The sequence below is a fragment of the Aegilops tauschii genome, chromosome 3 (assembly GCF_002575655.3).
Source record: "Aegilops tauschii subsp. strangulata cultivar AL8/78 chromosome 3, Aet v6.0, whole genome shotgun sequence".
Classification (NCBI taxonomy): domain Eukaryota; kingdom Viridiplantae; phylum Streptophyta; class Magnoliopsida; order Poales; family Poaceae; genus Aegilops; species Aegilops tauschii.
The window spans coordinates 357,569,583-357,576,381 of NC_053037.3; positions in this window are offsets into that span (position 1 = coordinate 357,569,583).

The following is a 6,799-nucleotide window of genomic DNA, read 5'->3' on the forward strand; positions in this document are numbered from 1 at the left end:
ACTTATATATACATTATGAAAACATCCCACGTGTTATTAACTTATAAAAGTAAATGTTTAACGGAAGTTGGCAAGGAAAATCCTGGTTGTTTTTGACTCACAGGCAAGGAAAATCCTGGTGATTGCGTACAAAAGCTTGCGAAGATTTTAAGGACCAATTTAATAATAACGCGCTCATTTTTATTTTGAGCAATAACTCGCTAATTTCTTAATTATATATATATATAATGTGCCTCTCCGGTTTATTCTTTGATATTAATTGCTCCTTCTAACATAACATTATATATATAACGAGCCCACCTAATACGTGTATTTCAAGGAAGTGCAAATGGGCTGGGTTTTCTTAGAAAATATAAATGGGCCTGATTGACGTGAATTATTTGTTCACCCAGCCCAGCAAATGGACTGTACATTCTAGAAAACATGGGTTAAATATATGCCACATTTTTGCAGGCTGACATGTGGGCCAATAGGTCGAAGCCTACGCAGGGCGTTGTCAACTTGGTCAACAAATGATTGTGTCATCCACAGCCATTGGATTTATATCCAACGGCCGGCATGCACCTTCAATCTCTCGTTTTCTTCCTCCAGCGTCGCCGGGACCGCCTGGTCCGGCCTCCGGCGGCTAGCGACTCTGCTTAGCACGCATCGCTGCGAAGCGCTACCCCACCGCCGGCCAGGCTATCCCTCCACCCCTCGACACCTCTTGTTATTCTCCACAGACTACAGCCCCACGCCGCAACAGAACCAGTTATAACCCTTCTCCTCCTCTCAATCTGCGACTCCACTGCCGCGTTTTCCCATGTCCGAGTCATTCCCGTCTGGAGCCTCGCTGTCGTCCACCGCCTCGCTGCGTTCGGTGCGGCGTGGTCAACAAACGAGAGTCATAGGAAGAGGACTGTACATGGAGAGCCTGACGGCTGGGACCCACGAGGTCCATGGTCGCACACAAGGAAAGTTCCTCCTTATTAAGCTGAAAAAAATGTTTCCTCCACCTGACAGCTGGGACCCACCGGTTGTATCTTCGCACGGAAGGACGTGCCTCCTTGTTTTGCAAAAAAAGTATTCATCCCGTTGACAGCTGGGACCCGTCAGATTTGGTGACTGACTTGTGGGCCTACTAAGCGGACGTGTACGCACGGCTTTGTCAACTTAATCAACAAATGATTCTAGCAGCTGGACCGTTGGATGTCGCGGCTGTGCTGTCGCGCACCCGAACCAGTGAAGTTTCCCACTCCTCTCCATCTGCGACTCCACTGCCCCGTCTTCCCCATCTCCGGGTCATTCCAGTCTGGGTGCGCTCGGCACGGTGTGGTCAACGTGGTCAACAACCGAGAGTCATCGGAAGATGACTGTACGTGAGAGGCTGACAGTGGGGACGCACCACGCCCATGGACGCATGCATGCAACGGAACGCGGCGAGGTCAACGTGGTCAAGGAACGACTTCCATCGGAAGTATACTGTACGTGGAGAGTCTCAGCTGGGTCCACGGCCGCAGCAAGTAAGTGCCTCCTTATTACGCGGAAAATAATGATTCCTCCAACTGACCGCAGGGACCCACTCGACGGGCCACCATATTTTGTGAAAAAACGTTTGCCCCCTGACTGCTGGGACCCACCTGACGGGCCACCATATTTCGCGAAAAAAACGTTCCCCCCGCCGTCATCTCGGACCCACCGGAAGTGCCTCCTTATTACGCACAAAAAAATGAATACTCCCCCGGCTAGCTGGGACCCACCTTGGTGGGAGGCTGACTTGTGGGCCTACTAAGTTGACGGGGACGAAGGGCTTTGTCAACTTAGTCAATATGAACGATTCTAGCTCCAGTGACCGTACGATGTCCATCCAACGGCCGTAGTGCTTCTTCAACCTCTGGTCTTCTTGCTCCAGCCGCCCAAAGCAGCGCTGGTCGTGTCGCATGCTCCTGCCTCTCGTGGCCGGCTGTGCTGCCGCGGAGGCCTCACCGCCCCCTACTATTCCCACAGCTGGCCAGGCCCTGCGGCGACGGCGGCCTCACACCGCAGCCGAACCAGTGAACCCTCGTACTCCTCTCCGCGCGGGCTTCCACTGCCGCGTCTTCCCCGGCTCTGCGTCGTCCCCTTCCTAGGCCTCGCCATCGTCCACCGTCGTGGTGCTCTCCGCGCGGCGTGGTCAACGTGGTCAAGGAACGACTTCCATCGGAGGAGTACTGTACGTGGAGAGGCTGACAGCTGGGTCCACGGCCATAGCCCAGTTTTTTTGTGATTTGTCAAGTAAGTCGCTTTGTTAGGCATGTTGGGCTGCAAATCTTTCAAGACGAGGAGAGCTTTCATTCGGCTGGCCGAGAAAATGGCCCATCAGTAATGAGAAATGGGCTGTACATTTTTAAAACACATCAAACCGGCAATTAGTTTCAAATATCTTTTTTTCATTTCGAGATTTTAAATTACATTAAATTTTATGCGTGGAGAATTTGTTGGATTTTATATTGATATACATTTATTTTTAAAATCAGTTTGAATGTGAGTCGAAATTTTGGGATTAAAAACAGTTCGGACCGCACCGAAATATGCAAAATTTCGTATAATTTTTTAACCGTGGCCGCAATATGGGCTGTAATGCTAACAAAAAGAATATGGGCTCCAAAAAAATCTCAATAATTAGCAAATGAGCTGTAAATTATTAGAAATAATGGCAGATGGGTTGTATGTTGTTTTCCATAGATTTGAGGCTTTCCTAAAAAAAGGTTGACGCACAAGCAGTGACTGTTGGATGGCCATCCAATGGCCGTCGTGCTTCTTCAATCTCTGCTCTTCCTGCTCCAGCCGCTCAAACAAGCGCCGGCGGAACTGCCTGCTCCCTCCTCCCCGCGGCCGGCTCTGCTGCCGCGCAGGCCTCACCACCCCACCGTACTCCCATCGCTGGCCTAGCCATCCCTCTACTCACCCACACCTGCTGTTATTCTCCGGCGACGGCAGACGAACCAGTAAACCCTCGTACAGTCGTATTCCCCTCCGCGTGGGAAACAACTGCCGAGTCTTCCCTGCCTCCGTGTCGTTCCCTTCCTAGGCCTCGCCGTCGTCCACCGCCCTAGTGCTCTCAGCGCGGCCTGGTCAACGTGGTCAACGACCGACATGCATCTGAAGTGGACTGTACGTGGAGAGGCCGACAGCTGGGTCCACGGCGGCACGCAAGGAAATGCCTCCTTATTACGCGCAAAATAATGGTTCCTCCACCTGACATCAGGGACCCACCGAAAGGGCCTCTGTATTTCGCGAAAAAAACGTTACCGCCGCTGACAGCTCGGACCCACCAGCTATATCTTCGCACGCAAGGAAGTGCCTCCTTATTACGCACAAAAAAATGAATACTCCCCCTGCTAGCTGGGACCCACCATGGTGGGAGGCTGACTTGTGGGCCTACTAAGTTGACTGGGACGGGGGCCTTTGTCAACTTTAGTCAATATGAACAATTCTAGCTCCAGTGACCATACGATGTCCATCCAACGGCCATAGTGCTTCTTCAACCTCTGGTCTTCTTGCTCCAGCCGCCCAAAGCAGCGCCGGTCGTGCCGCATGCTCCTGCCTCCCGTGGCCGGCTGTGCTGCCGCGGAGGCCTCACCGCCCCCTACTATTCCCACCGCTGGCCAGGACTGCGGCGACGGCGGCCTCACACCGCAGCCGAACCAGCGAACCCTCGTACTCCTCTTCGCGCGGGCTTCCACTGCCGCGTCTTCCCCGGCTCCGCGTCGTCCCCTTCCTAGGCCTCGCCGTCGTCCACCGCCGTGGTGCTCTCCGCGCGGCGTGGTCAACGTGGTCAAGGAACAACTTCCATCGGAAGAGTACTGTACGTGGAGAGGCTGACAGCTGGGTCCACGGCCACAGCCCAGTTTTTTTGTGATTTGCCAAGTAAGTCGCTTTGTCAGGCCTGTTGGGCTGTAGATCTTTCAAGACGAGGAGAGCTTTCATTCGGCTGGCCGAGAAAATGGCCCATCAGTAATGAGAAATGGGTTGTACATTTTTAAAACACATCAAACCGGCAATTAGTTTCAAATATCTTTTTTTTCATTTCAAGATTTTAAATTACATTAATTTTTATGCGTGGAGAATTTGTTGGATTTTATATTGATATCCATTTATTTTAAAATCAGTTTGAATGTGACTCGAAATTTCGGGATTAAAAACAGTTCGGACCGCACCGAAATATGCAAAATTTCGTATAATTTTTTAACAGTGGCCACAATATGGGCTGTAATGCTAACAAAAAGAATATGGGCTCCAAAAAAAACCTTAATAATTAGCAAATGGGCTGTAAATTATTAGAAATAATGGCAGATGGGCTGTATGCTGTTTTCCACAGATTTGAGGCTTTCCTAAAAAAAGGTTGACGCACAAGTAGTGACTGTTGGATGGCCATCCAACGGCCGTCGTGCTTCTTCAATCTCTGCTCTTCCTGCTCCAGCCGCTCAAACAAGCGCCGGCGGGACTGCCTGCTCCCTCCTCCCCGCGGCCGGCTCTGCTGCCGCGCAGGCCTCACCGTCCCACCGTACTCCCATCGCTGGCCTAGCCATCCCTCTACTGACCCACACCTGCTGTTATTCTCCGGCGACGGCAGACGAACCAGTAAACCCTCGTACAGTCGTACTCCCCTCCGCGTGGGAAACAACTGCCGAGTCTTCTCTGCCTCCGTGTCGTTCCCATCCTAGGCCTCGCCGTCGTCCACCGCCCCGGTGCTCTCGACGCGGCCTGGTCAACGTGGTCAACGACCGACATGCATCTGAAGTGGACTGTACGTGGAGAGGCCGCCGACAACTGGGTCCACGGCCGCACGCAAGGAAATGCCTCCTTATTATGCGCAAAATAATGATTCCTCCACCTGACATCAGGGACCCACCGAACGGGCCTTTGTATTTCGTGAAAAAAAACGTTACCGCCGCTGACAGCTCGGACCCACCAGCTATATCTTCGCACGCAAGGAAGTGCCTCCTTATTACGCACAAAAAAATGAATACTCCCCCTGCTAGCTGGGACCCACCATGGTGGGAGGCTGACTTGTGGGCCTACTAAGTTGATTGGGACGGGGGCCTTTGTCAACTTTAGTCAATATGAACGATTCTAGCTCCAGTGACCGTACGATGTCCATCCAACGGCCGTAGTGCTTTTTCAACCTCTGGTCTTCTGGCTCCAGCCGCCCAAAGCAGCGCCGGTCGTGCCGCATGCTCCTGCCTCCCGTGGCCGGCTGTGCTGCCGCGGAGGCCTCACCGCCCCCTACTATTCCCACCGCTGGCCAGGCCCTGTGGCAACGGCAGCCTCACACTGCAGCCGAACCAGTGAACCCTCGTACTCCTCTCCGCGCGGGACCCACTTGGTCGAAGCGTACGTAGCATTGTCATTCTGGTCGCGAACGTGTACGTACATACTGGTCGATGTAGAGGCGCGCACGTGTCATAGTAGAGGCGCGCACGTAGCATGTACACGTACGTACAGCGGCCAGTGTGCAAGAAAGAAAATACGGCCACATATGTACATACGGGCAGGGTCTCGAACGCCTACTCGCGCATATGTACGGCCAGGGCTCGTGTACATGGCTGGGTCGGAACGGAGAAATAGCGTTGTCGTCGTGTTCATGGGGAGCCAACCGGCTGGGTCGGAACGGAATGCGTCGTCGTGTTCATCGGGAGGGCTTGGACGGAACAGCCGATGGAAACGAGGCCTGACGTACCGCAGAACGGAGGAAACGGCCTTGTGTTTGACCGGCCACATTTGAAACGAGATCCTGTTCATCGGGAGGGGTCTGGCGTACCGCAAAACGGAGGAAACGGACCTCCTACGGTCGAAACGGGGGTCCTGTTGATCGGGAGGGGTGTGGCGTACCGCAAAACGGAGGAAACGGACTTGTGTTGGAGCGCTACGGTCGAAACGGGGGTCATGTTCATCGGGAGGGGTGTGGCGTACCGCAAAACGGGACTCCACGGGATACTGTTCATCTCAACCGTCGACCCCCTCCAGCCTCCATGGGCTACTGTTCATCCACCGTCGACCTCCTCCAACCTCCACATGCGACTGTTCATCCACGGGCTCCTGTTCATCCAGCCTCCACCACGCGCTACTCCACCGGCTATTGTTCAACCAGCCCTCTCCACGGGCTCCTGTTCAACCACCCCTCCACGGGCTACTGTTCATCCACCCCTCCACGGGGTGGTCCTGTTCATCCTGCCCTCCACGGGGTGGTCCTGTTCATCCTGCCCTCCACGGGGTCCTGTTCATCCTGCCCTAACCGGCTCGATCGATCGGGGTCCTGTTCATCCAGAGGCAACACCACGGGGTCCTGTTCATCCACCCCACCGGGAACTATTCATCTAAACCCCCCCAGCAACGCTCACTGTTCATCCAGAGGCAGCATCGATCGGCTTCAGTTAGCAGCAGTAGCAAAGGAATCGCTCGATCGGGTTCAGTTAACAGCCATCGATCGATCGCTCGGGTTCAGTAACACGTAGCCTGCAGTGCAATCACTCGGGTTCAGTTAGAGCCCAACGCCTCGCTCGGGTTCAGTTAGAGCCAACGCCTCGCACACACGCGCGTACGTGTACGAGAGAAACGCGCATCGCTCGGCCCCCGACCTCCCACCGTAACCGGGAACTCCCCGAAATTTTCCTCGCCCTCGCTTCTACCACGGTTTTTTCCGTCATGGACAGCCCAAAGAATGTCATGCAGCTGCGTCTCCGGCCCGCCCAGGACGAAAAGCCCATTTTCTGTCATGATTTTTTGTCATAGAAGTAGGAGCCCACCACATCTATGATGATACCGGGTTTTGTCACAA